Below are 13,134 nucleotides of genomic sequence, written 5' to 3' on the forward strand. Positions count from 1 at the left end.
AGTACAAATGTAAAAGCAAGCCTTCCTCTTGCAGGGACCCCTGTTCCAGTCCTCTCCCCAGAGTATTCCTTAACTCTGTTTTTAAACAGTCTTTGAAAACCATTCATTTCCTTTTATTTGTTAGTGTTTGCTGATGAAAGCTTAGAAAAATCCAGAAAAGGATGATGTTTTACCGCCTAGATTATCACTCTTTGTTTTTTAATGTTTGTTTATTTTGAGAGAGAGAGAGAGAGAGAGAGAGAGAGAGAGAGAGAGAGAGAGAGAGAATCCCAAGCAGGCTCTGAGGTGTCAGCACAGAGCCTGATACGGGGCTCAATCGCAGGAACCCATGAGATCATGACCTGAGCTAAAATTAAGAGTCAGATGCTCATGGGGCGCCTGGGTGGCCAGTTAGTTAAGCGTTCGACTTCAGCTCAGGTCATGATCTCACAGCCTGTGAGTTTGAGCCTCGTGTTGGGCTCTGTGCTGATGGCTCAGAGCCTGGAGCTGCTTCAGATTCTGTGTCTCCCTCTCTCTCTGACCCTCCCCTGCTCACGCTCTGTCTCTCTCTCCTGCAAAAATAAATAAACATTAAAAAAAAATTCAGACACAACTGACTGAGCCACCCAGGCACCCCTCAGAATATCACCCTTAACAAATTTGGTGTGTTTCATGCAAACCTCTTAATGCTATCTGTGCATATTTCCACCATATTTGCGTTCTTACTGTTTAGGCCTCTTTGAACACTTTTACCAATTAACATTAAGTAACATTTGTGATATAATTTAAAATTCCTTGTAAATATGTAATGGCTGTATAACATTCCATCACACTTAACCATATCCCTGGTATGGTTTCCATTGCTGCAGTGAACATTTTTGTGTTAACATTCGTTTCATATTTTACATTATGATAGTCTTTCAGATATATTCCTCAAAGTGAAATTAGTGTATTAAAAAGTATGCAATAGGGGCGCCTAAGTGGCTCTGGCAGTTGAGTGTCCAACTCTTGATTTTGGCTCAGGTTGTGATCCTAGGGTTGTGGGACTGAGCTCTGCATCTGGCTCTGCGTGGAGCGTGGAGCCTGCTTGGGATTCTCTCTCTCTCTCTCTCTCTCTCTCTCTCTGCCCCTCCCCTGCTTGTTCATCCACACTCTCTCTGTCTCTCTGTCCAAAAAAACAATTTTAAGTATGCAATATATTTTCTTACGTTTTAAATTTTATTTATTTTTGAGACAGAGAGACAGAGACAGAGTACTAGCAGGGGAGGGGCAGAGAGAGAGGGAGACACAAAATCCAAAGCAGGCTCCAGGCCCTGAGCTGTCAGCACACAGCCCGACGCGGGGCTCGAACTCATGGACCGTAATATCATGACCTGAGCCAAAGTCAGACACTCAACAGACTGAACCACCCAGGCACCCCAGTATGCAATATTTTTTAAAGCTGTTATATTCTGTCAAAATTCTTTCTAGATAGTCAGTGTTAATAATCTGCTTTCCCCACAACAGGGTTTGAGGGTGCACATCTCACTGTATCCTCACCCAGAAATAGGACAATAAGTGTCTTAAACTTTATTTGTTGAGTGATTACTGACATCTTGGCTTGATTAGTTTTTCTTTGATAGTGGGGTTGACAAGGCTGGGGTGACCTCCTGATGGCCGTCTTCCCAGGTGGTGTTGAAAGCCCCCGGGTCCTACGGCCTGAGCAGAGGGCTGGCAATGGGCTGGCCCCCTGTGGCTGGCAGGGCAGTAGCTGGCTGGGTGGTGGCAGCGGGGTGGCCAGGAAACACTAGGGGGCTGCCAGCAGGGTAAGGAGGCAGCTGAGGAAGAAGCCTTGCTGGTGGTGGGGGGGACCCAGTAATTATAAAAAGAAACCATCTGTTCTGGGCCGGTTATTAACCTGCTTTGGGTGTTGACATGACAGCGCCGGGCAAGATTTTTCACAGGCAGATGGTGTATTTTTAGCAAGAATGAACTTTTTTATTTTTCTGTTTTTTTATTTTATTTATTTTTTTTGAGATGTCTGGCTTGGAAGTAAACACGACTGGGGTGTGTTGCAATGCATGGTGGGGAGGCTGTCAGGAATGGGGCTGGAGGTTTGGAAGGAAGCAATTCTCTCCCCATTAGTTATTTAGAGGTGCCATCTAGTGGTCAAGTATGCACATCCTCTGTCAGTTTCCCTCCCAGCCTTCTTGGGTTACCTGACCGGCCAGGACGTGGCTCCACCAGGATGCCTGTTATTGAGTTCCCCTTGGGAGGGCGGCTAGGGTCTTCCTGAGGTTTTAATAAGCCATGAACAGAACATCAGCCATGTCTCCTGCAATCTTTTTGCATAGAAACCAGAATGTGTCTCAATCCTGAACAATCAACATATGGCAATTAAGAAATGCCAGGATTCATCTAAACCACACAGGGAAAGGGGGCTGACTGATGCGTTTTCAGTTTGTTGGGAGGAGGTAAATGGCTTTATTAACCGGAGGAGGCTTCTTGGACTATTTGATAACGGTGGGTCAAGAGGTGAAGCTCGAGCCGGCCAGCTGGATTGTAGCCTCAGGGCAGCTGTGGGTATCCCAAGTGCTGGCACACAGAAGGAGCCGAAAAGTGTTTCTTTAAACTACAGAGGTGATGGCTACTTACTTAATTTGTATGAGTTTTAAGGGAAGGACTTCACTCATTCTCATTTGCAAAGCAAATGCCAGGATAATAGCTTCTGTTACATAACAATTAATTGGTAAAAATAAATACAAATGATCAAACCCAGAACTGGCAGGGCTGCAGGAAGACACACACACACACACACACACACAGAGTGCTGGAGGAAATACTTGGTGATACAGTCTTTTGGGAGAGTGATTTGAAGAAAAAAAGTCACAGGAACCATAAAATTGTATACACTTTCCAGCCAACAAATTTCACTTCAGGGAAAACATTACAATAAAATAATTCAAATGGAAAAAGGATAAAGATATTCATAGCACTGCTGTTTATGGCAGCAGGAGAAAAGGGAACCAGCCCCAGTGCTGAGCAACAGGGACATAGTCAAACTGCATATGTGGGCAATATAATGGAATACTAGTAGCCAATTTTAATAAGTAGTAAATGGGGATGGGTATATGAAATTCGCTAGAACTTCTCCATACACATTGTTTACCTTACAGCCGTTTCACCCTTCCATGCTTGGGGGGAATAAAGAAAAAGACAAATTCTAACGGGTGCTGGTGACCCTCCAGGCTTCCAAAGCGGTGAGGGCATGGTTCAGAAGAAGCAGTGTGCAGCAGACAAGAGGCCCTGCGTTGTGGGCATCTTGTGCCCACGGGCGTTCTAGTGTTACAAAGTGTGAGTGCTTTACCTGTCCCTAAACCACACAAGGACCAGCCTGGTCCCCAGCTCCCTGGGGCTGCCTCCTGGGCTGGACTCGAGGCTGAGTCTTCACGAGCGTGCTCCGGGGGCCCTACCTCCTCAGAGGCATGGCCCCACTGTAACATGAACTCCTTGAGCTCCACCCCAGGCATGTGGGACTTGTACCCACGGACTCTGGCAGGAAGGTCAGCCATGCCGGGAACCATTTTGGATGTGGGGTCTTCTCTCTAGTGTCTCGCCAACAGAATCTAACACAAGCCACAAATGTGAGCCACATTTCTAAAAAGCAAGAAGAAACAGATGAAATTCACTTAATAATGTAACTTAACCAAATAGACCAAATATTATCAACTTGTAATTGATATAAATGATTATTGAGATATTTTCCTTCCTTTAAAATATTAAGTCTTTGAAACCTAGTGTATAGTTTTTATACTTATAGCACATTTCCTTTCTGACTAGCCACATGTCAAGCCACATGTGGCCAGTGGCTACTGTATCAGGCATCACAACTCTCTAAAATACATAATAGAAAATGTAAAGACGAAAGATTTTTCTTTTCCACTTGGGTCGCCAGTGACATGGACATCTCCCTGCAAAGGGCCGGGAACCTCTTTCTGTCCCTTCTCTGTTCTGAAGTTCAGGATCTGGGCTTGTTTGAGGTCCTTGTTAGAGGTCAAGAGCAGGTTGGATGGTGTTGTGGGCTGCATTGTGTGCTCCCCAAATTCATAGGCTGGAGCCCTAACCCCCAATGTGATAGCATTTAGAGGTGGGGCCTTTGGGAGGTAATCAGGGTTAGATGAGACCATGGCCGGGACACCCATGATGGGATTAGTGCCCTTATGAGAAGAGACATCAGAGACCTCACTCACTATCTCTCTGTGAAGACACAGTGGAAAGACAGCTGTCTGCAAGCCAAGAGTTCTCACCAGAATGCAGCCACACTGGCACTGTCATCTTGGGCTTCCAGCTTCTGGACAGTGAGCAATAAATGTCCATTGTTTACATTAAGTACAAGCCCATTGTTGATGAGTACCCAGTCTTTGCTACTTTGTTGTGGCAGCCCAAGGCCACTGAGACAGATGGGGCACTGGAAGGTTGAGGACTTGCTGGTAACTCCCTCCTCACCCTCTCTAATTAGATTTAGGGGCAAGGGCATTTTCTCTCTGTATCTTGGGATAACAAGCAGGTCTGGTGTGTGGCTAAAGACCTTCTCCCTGGATGAACCTGACCATCCTCAGCAAGAGGGCTGCTTGCTGCAGCCACTAACAACCAGCCTTGTCCAGGGGCACCTGGGTGGCTCAGTCACTTAAGTGTGCAATTCTCAATGTTGGCTCAGATCATGATCTCATGGGTGTGGGACAACAGTTTGGCAGTTCCCCAAAATATTAAACATAGAGTTACCATATGACCCAGCAATTCTACTCCTAGGTATATACCCCAGAGAACTGAAAACATGTCCACACAAAAACCTGTATGTGAATGTCCATTAGCAGCATTTTTCATAAGAATCAAAAAGGGTTAACAACCTAGGTGTCTGTCAGCTGATGAATGGATACACAAAATGCGGTATGTACATTGTCTGAAACATGCGATGGGATGTTATTCAACAATAAAAAGGAATCATATACCGATACATGCTACAACAGGGATGAACGTGGGAAGATGCTAAGTGGGAGAAGCCAGTTGCAAAAGACCACATATTGTACGATTCCACTCATGTGGAATGTCCAGAATAGAGACTGAAGGCAAATGGGTGGTTGTTAGGGGCCGGGGGAGGGGAGAACGGGCAGTGAGCACTCATGGGTGTGGGGTTCCACTCTGGCGTGGTGAAAATCTCCTGGAATTAGATAGTGGGAACGGGTGCACAATCTTGTGAATATACTAGCAATCAGTGAACGGCAAACTTTAAAGGGCAGATAGATTTTATGGGATGTGAATTATATCCCAATAAAGCTGTTTAAAAAGCACCTCTGGGAGCGGCTTGGTGGCTCAGTCAGTTAAGCGACCAAATTCGGCTCAGGTCATGATCTCACGGTTTGTGGGTTCGAGCCCCGCGTCAGGCCCTGTGCCGATAGCTCGGAGCCTGGAGCCTGCTTCGGATTCTGTGTCTCCCCCTCTCTCTCTCTCTGCCCCTCCCCCACTTGCGCTCTATCTCTCAAAAATGAAGAAACATGAACATATATATATATATATATATATATACATACATAAAGCACCTCTTCCATCTCTAGCCACTGCTGCGTTTCTCTTCCCCTTTGCAATGGAATTCTTCAGATGACTTCATCAGTTTGGCTCTGTTCTCCGGGAGCTTTCCAGTGGGCCTCTGCTCCTACCACCCCACTAAATGTTCTCCTGTCACAGCAGCCACATTGTAGGCGACCACTTCACGTGACATCCACGTTACTGAACACAGGCTGGCTCTTGGTCCTCATGCCACCCGATGACCCCCGTGGGCAGCGTCTGGCACAGCTGGGCCCCCTGCTGGCTGCCGCGCTCTCCAGGCCCTCCTCCGGCCTGGCCGGCTGCTCCCCAATCTCCACCTCCACCTCCGCGGCTCTGGCCTCCGGTCTGTCCTGTGGGGTTGTCCACGTGTGCAACAGCGTTTGTCAGCCCAGACTCTCGCCTGCGCTCTAGTCCTTCCCGTACAACTTTGCATTCAGTCTCCAACTGAGCCGAAACTGAGCTCCTGATACCCACACTCTCCGCTCAGAAACTGAGCTCCTGATACCCACACTCTCCACTCAGAAACCACGACAGACAACCACCACTGGTTGGTGGCTGGCCGCCAGCCTTCTCTGTCTCAGAAAGCAGGAGCTTCACGCTTGCAGCTGCACTGACCTCTTTCTCTCACAACCTGTATCCAATGCACTGGCAGATTCTGTTGGTCCCACCTGCAAATATATCGGTATTTAATGTCTTAGCACCTCTGCACGGAGCCTGGTGCCAGCCATCATCACCTCCCACCTCCTTAGCGGCTCCCAGGTTGCCCTCCCGGCCCCCGTGAGTCCAGTCCATGGCAGCCAGTGGTCCTGCTAAAAGGTGAGTCAGGCGTGCTTCTCTGCTGAAACACCTCCCATGACTCCTGTTATCTCGCTCCACGCAAAGCCAAAGTCCTTACGATGCCTCCAGGGCCCTGCTCTGTCTCCCCAGCCTTGGACATCTCCAGCAGCTCTCCCCTTCTCTCCCTCTGCCAGCCACCCCGGCCTCCTCCGTGCTTCTCCACCAGCCTGGGGACATCTCCACCCCAGGGCGTTTGCACTTGTTGCTTCCTCTGCCCAGGATGTTCTTCTCCCAAATATCTGCCTCACTTCCTTCAGGTCTTGACCCAAGTACACCTTTTCAGTGACGCCTTGTCTGGCCACTCGATCTGAAATTGTAGCCACCCAGCTCTCACCGTCCCCCTCTCTGTGTTGTTATCTGTACACTCAATCCTTCTCAGATACTCCATTATTACAGGATCTACATCAAGGAGAAGGGTGTTGAGATTATCTCTTCAGAAACCGAATGAAAAAAGGCTCATCAACAGAGCTGAACTAACAAGGGGCAGGCTGAGTGCCTCCATAGTGCACCCCTCTTGGTTGGGAATATTCCTAGTGCTGGAAAAGACCCCAGAGGTATGAAAGAGTATAATATATTTTCCAGTTGTGCTTGTGGTCTGTCTCTCTACACGAGTGTGAGCTCTGCGAGGGGAAGGATACAGCTCCATAGCTGTATCCCCAGTGCTATAGGTACTCAAGGGGCTCTTGTTGAATGAATGAATAAAAATAACACCGATGGGCTTCCTTGGGGTTTCATTTTCCATCTCATGTGCAGGCCCAACACCAGCACCACCTCAGTCTCCCACACCGGCTTCTCTTGAGCACAAGGAAAGGCCACATCCCACAAGCCCGCTGAGGTGAGCTCCGGAGTCAGGCTGCATTCCAGGTGACTCCTCAGAGTCGCTGCAGTGAGAGAGCCCTACAGAACGCAGTGCTGGTGAGGCTGGTGAGGTGTGGAGCATCTGCAGCCCACATCTGGGGGGTGCAAACTGGCTCAACCACTGCAGGGGACAGCCGGGCAGCATGTGCTAAAGCTGCACGTACGTATGTCCAGTGGCCCAGCACTGCCACCCCAATCATACCCTTGACAGAAATGAGAGCTTTGTCCACCAAAGACGTCTACAGAATGGGCATGGCCCCTTTTTTCGTGACGACCTGGAACTGTAAACAACCCAAACGCCCATCCACAGTAGAGAGGACATACGGTTGTGGAGGGCCCACCAGATAGAATATTCCACCACAATGCAAAACACCAAGTACAGACAGATGCTTACCACAACATGGAGAGTCCTACAGACAGAATTTGAGCAAAGAAGTCTGAACAACAACAACAAAAACTTAGACTATGATTCTATCTATATGAAGTTTAAAAAAAAAAAACAGGGGAAAACTTACGTGAACACCAGTCCCTCGGAGGCAGGGACCCTTGGAAGAATCTGAGGGAGGCTTCTGGGTGCTGGAGATGCTCTGTATCTTGACCTTGGTGCTGCTCGTGTGGGCCACCCATGTGTGTGTGTGTGTGTGTGGAGTCTGAGCTGAACACTTAAGATCTGTGCACTTTACTGGATATAGCTTAGACTTCGATAAAAAACCCAAATGTCCCAGCGGGTACCCCACGTGGCCAACTGCCCCCACTTTTGAACTTCATGCCCCGCCCCATGCTAATTTCCTCCTTGTACTGCTCTGAAGACATATCGATTTTCCTAACTGCTTACTCCTTGACCTTTGGAGAGGAGATCGATGTTCAACATACCCTGGACCGAACAGTGGAGGACATGGTACTCTCAGAAAGTACATCCTTGCTGAGCTCAGTGTCTCTGCGTCATTGTTGTCCTAACTTGATGGGGACTGGACGGGCTTTGTTTCCCCAAATCAGGTTTGCATCTGAATTATGTTTGTTCCTCAGAGTTTTGACTCATGTGATAATCAGCTTGTGAGACATTGAGGCTGCCTGAGTGAGATGTCGCTTTGTCTGTGACTTGAATAAAGGAAACAATCACTGTGTCCATTGTGCTTTTGAATGCTCTGTTTTCATATCTCGGAGCTGTTCATCATTGGGTGGGTTTCTCCCTAATTGAATTGAAATCTGCACACTGTCTTTGCCACAGCCTCATCGTGGGATGAACATGGGCCCCATTCCCTTTCCCTGGGCCCTCCTGAGAGCCGGGGTGCCACTCCCTGCCATGTGACTCAGGGCCACTCCTCTCTGTGCAGGTGGGAGACGTGGATATGGACCCTCACAGCCCTTAGGCTTCCCAATTGTGCTGGTTGTCCAGACCTGGGTCCTGTGCCCACTCCTAGAGCCAGGATGTGGATGGCTCAGCTGTACTAAAGCCCGTGGCCAAAAGTAAGGAAGAAGGCTTCCCCAGGGGTGTGTGAGAAACACGCCTGTGACTGCCTTTATTCTCATGGCCCTATCACACTCACAACACTTCTGACAGCACATGTGGGGATTCTCCCCCACACCGAGCAATTCCCCACAACCAGCTGGGTGTCCTACAATTCAATTCAGTTCTGACCTTGTCCCCCTGGAGTTAGTGCAAATGCCACGGACAAGACTGCCCCCACTTCCGACGCCGATTGCAAGTCCCAGGGTGTCACCTGGGTCAGGGTTCCCATGACCCCCCTCCTTGGGTTTGATAATTTGCCAAAACAGCTCACAGGACTCGGTGAAAAACATTTACTGGTTTACTATAAAGGATATGATAAAGGACACAGATGACCAGCCAGGTGAAGAGATGTGTAGGGCAAGTACGTGGGAAGGGGTGTGGACCTTCCCCCTTCCCCAGCGCACCTCCCTTCCAGCAGTACTACGCGTTCACCAGCCCAGAGTCTCTCTGAACCCATACTTCCGGGTGTTTTATGGAACCATCATCGTGACTGATCATTAACTCAGTTTCTGGTCCTTCTCCCCTTCCTGGAGAATGAGGAGTGGGACTGAAAGTTCCAAGCTTCTAATCATGGCTTGGTCTTGTCCACTAAATACTGCATTAGGACATAAGGCACTCCTGTCACCTGGGAAATTCCAAGGTATTCAGGAGCTCTGTGCCAGGAATTGGGAGTAGAGACCAATATATACAATTGTATCACTTCACTCCAGGAAACACCAGAGTGTGAGCACCCGAAGGAGAAACGTGTGCACAGGTGAGCCATGGGCGCCCACCACCCCATGAACCCACTGCAGCAGCAGGGGGCAAGGAGCTGTGAGCAGGCCAGTGTTTCAAGGTGAGGACACAAGTGCAGAACAGAAGATGTGGGGAGCCTGGGCCTGTCTTGGGGGTGATGACTGCATCCCAGCCCCCGCCCAGACTCCCTCTCACTGAGCTCCTTTGCCTTGACTCCACTCTTTTAGACCAGCTCCAGCCCAAGCCTAGGGAAAGAGATTAGCAAGTGGTTGGCTTGGGCCAAGGCTGAGAGGGTTCATCTACTTCCTGGGTGGGGGTGGGGACCCCAGGAGGCTTGGTTGGAATACAAAGGAAGGCATTTTGGCATTTTAAGAATGTTGGCAATTTGCAAACCGCATAAAGTTTCCTTTTGTACACACAAAGGAAAACTTGTGGGGGGTGTGTGTGTGTGGTTCCAGAATCCTGGAACCCTGGGTTTCTACAGCCCTGGGTGTTGCTGTGGGCACCCAGGGGTCCTGTTAAACCCAGCTGTGCAGAGAAAGAATGGGCAGCACCAGCACTGGCTTCAGGCACCCGACTCCTCTCCCTCCCAACTTGGAGCCACAGTGGGCAGAAACCGTTCTCCGGAAAGTCTGTTCTTTGGGGTCAAAACATTTGGCCAGACCCCCTGAAGTGACACTCCAGGGATTGAAATTTCCCCTTGTTTTTGCCCAGAAATATCTGGCTTGGTCTTCGCCCACCCCTCTTCTCTCCCTCCCTGCCTGCCCGCCTGCCTTTCTGTTTTCTGCATTGGAACATTTCAGTCAGAGCTGGGCTCTGTGGTGGTGAAGGGAGCTGGCAGGAGACAGGACTCTGGGAGGGACATGGGACAATGCTTTGGCCACAGCCTCTCATCTGGCACTGACTCTGACTCATGTCAGGGGTGCACCTGCCCCTGGGGCCTCAGATTCCCTGCCCAAACAGTGAAGGAAACATGAGCTGCTCCTGAGAGCCTCCCTGGGTTTTCACTCTCCTTGTGTGACACCCTCCCCGCAACCGTCCTTACTCCCTATTCCTCCCTTGCACACTGCTCCAAAAGCTAGTCTGAGGCTTTGACATGGGGAGTCTGGGAAACTAGGAGGGAGGCTGAGAGGGGTGGAAGTTGTGTGTGTGTGCACGTGTGTGCACAGGGCTCCCTCTCTGCTGGGATAAAGACTATCTTGTGGGGTCTGGCCCATGCCCCTCTGTGGTCTTGCCTGAACTACTCCCCCCAGGGCCCTAAAGGAGCTCCTTCGGTGCCCCCCGTGCACCACAGGCTCCCTCAGTTTGGGCCCGGCTTGCCTGGAAAGGTACAAGAGTGGGGGGACAGGAAAGGGAAGGGTCAGGAGACCCCCCAGTGTCTGTCTCAAAGGCCTGGGTGCGGGCACCAGTGGAGACAGGATTAGCTGGTTAGGGGAAGCCGGTGGAGTCAGTTTCGGACACAGGGGCTCTGAGGCCCCAGTGACCCCAGCATCTTGCCATCATCCTCCATGAGCTAGGGGAAGTCTCAAGGCCACCTTCAAAGAAAGGCATCTGCAGAACTCTGCTGAGAATGTGAGGGCTGTAGGTGAATGGTGAATGAGTGGTCCCCCTGCCCTCAAGCAGCCTGGACTCCAAGGCCAGCTTTGGTGGGCACAGGTCTACTCAGACACCTCGTGACAGGTGGAGGGTGGGAGCCACAGCAGAGGCTGCAGGTGCTCTGGGAGTGTGGATGGGACAGTCAATGCTGCCCTGGGACAACCAGGAAGGCTGCAGAGCAGAGGTGGCAGCAGCACTGGGGTCCACAGGGAGGCCCAAATTCATGGACAAAGGCAGATGCTGGGTTCAGAGTTGGCAAAGTCAGAGAAGAGAAGCCTGGGGTCTGGCTCTGTTGGGTTTGGTGACGCAGAATTCCTCCTGTGGCTCGTGGACCCAGCCCCAACATCTGAAATCCCGGCACAGGTCTCTGAACCTGCTCAGGGCTAAGGCAGAGCATATGTGTCGAGGGGGTGGGCCCCTTCGTGGGCTCCCTCCCCTCAGACATGGGAGCCTGGGTGCAAAGACAGGCAGGAAGACAGCCCAGAGCCTGCTGGTGCCAGGTGTGAAAAGCCCGACTCAGAGGTGGCCTCTCCCCTGCCCACAGCCCTCAGGAGGGTTACTTCCTGCAAGGCCGGGTCAGAGGCAGGCCAGCAGAAGTGGCTGCCTCAGTTTGCAAGAATGGCCTACGAGCTCCAGGATCCTGGCTGAGAACTGGGTCAGCCTTGCAGTCACTCCTAGTCTGCCCGGTAGCTGAGTCCAGCAGTGGCCCTGATGTCCCCTGCATCCTCTTTCTAGCTGAGTCCTCAAGAACAGGCTGAGGCAGGGGAGAGGCCCGGCCAGCTGAAATCCTCTGATGCCAGCCTGAATGATGTCCCCCTGCAAACTGGTCTTAACATCACGTCTGCAGAAAGCTCTGCCTGGAAGGGGGTGGAAAGGAACTTCCTGCCCCTGCTGACAGGGCAGAGGTCAGTGTTTGGGGGGAAGTGCTGGTCCCCAACCCTCCAGAAAGAGGCCAGGGCCAACAATTCTCATCCAGCACCTTGACTGGAGGCTCCAGAGGTGAGGCTCAATGAGCATTTCATTATCATCCCTTCTGCCCCGCCTTCAACCCCATTTCTTACTTGATTCACTTATTTAACCAACAAATGTTAAGTGCCAGGGACAGGAGGGCAGTTAATAAAACGACCCAGAGTTCCAGTCCTAATAGAGATTACCATCCTTTCTGATAAAGTCATGACTTCCTTGAGGCTCAACCAAACACCACCTTCTCCAGGAAGCCCTCCCTGATCACACAGCTGTTCTGGGAGCTCTGGCTCCTGGCTTTGTCTATCCTTCTCTCAGGACTCAGGCCACATCCCCTTCAGACTCAGGATGGCCTTATGTAACCTGGCTCTGCCTTCCTGAGACTGATGCTGATAGATGGCTTACTGAGAGACGGCTCTCAGAAAGTGACACGTGCTGTCACCACCAGCACCAGTACCACTGCCCCCACCATCATCAAGGAGGGATAAGATTCCTCCAGTCCTGTCAACCCCCTGCCTGACTCCCTGCTTCTGGCAATTGTGCCCAGCACCCATGCAGGTGGGCCCTATTTAAGAAGACTCAGCACCTAAAAATCCCAATAGTCAAAACTTCCAGGGAGGGGTCACTGGCTTACTGCCCGCAGAGGCCTCCCTCAGTATCCTCAGAGTCCTTCGGGAGCGCCGCATCCCTGCCCAGGGGCAGGTCAAACTCTAAAGGGCCTGCCTGTCAGTCAGTCCCCAAATGCCATGAGGTCACTGCTGAGACTCCACTTTCCACCTGGAGCGACTTCTGTCAGGGCTGATGCCACAAGGGCACTTCAGGCAATGCTGAGGTGGTGGGGGGCTCCAGTGCCCCTCATAGGCATGGGCCTGGTCCTCAGAACCTCCCCCGGCCCATCTCCATCTCCCAGGAGGAGGGGCAAGAGAGGCCCCTCCCCAGGCTGAAGGATCAGCCTCTGGCAGGCACTCCAAGTCCACGCGCAGCTGGGAGGAAGGATTCCCAGGCGGTAGACGGGAGCACTTGGCTGGCAGGACAGCCGGTTCCCGTGCCCTTGCCAGGCCTTGTAAGCGAAG

General features: G+C 51.0%; 1 protein-coding gene across 1 annotated transcript in view; it reads right to left on the minus strand.

The window, feature by feature from the left end:
- Positions 1 to 1,525: 1,525 nt before the first annotated feature.
- PLEKHF1 (pleckstrin homology and FYVE domain containing 1) overlaps positions 1,526 to 13,134 on the minus strand; it is a 36,448-nt gene continuing 24,839 nt past the window's right edge. Inside the window, exon 3 of the mRNA XM_045442615.1 lies at positions 1,526 to 3,615. The gene's annotated coding sequence lies outside the window, so the exon portion shown is untranslated. The remainder of the gene's footprint in view (positions 3,616 to 13,134) is intronic.

The sequence above is a fragment of the Leopardus geoffroyi genome, chromosome E2 (genome assembly GCF_018350155.1).
Source record: "Leopardus geoffroyi isolate Oge1 chromosome E2, O.geoffroyi_Oge1_pat1.0, whole genome shotgun sequence".
NCBI lineage: Eukaryota > Metazoa > Chordata > Mammalia > Carnivora > Felidae > Leopardus > Leopardus geoffroyi.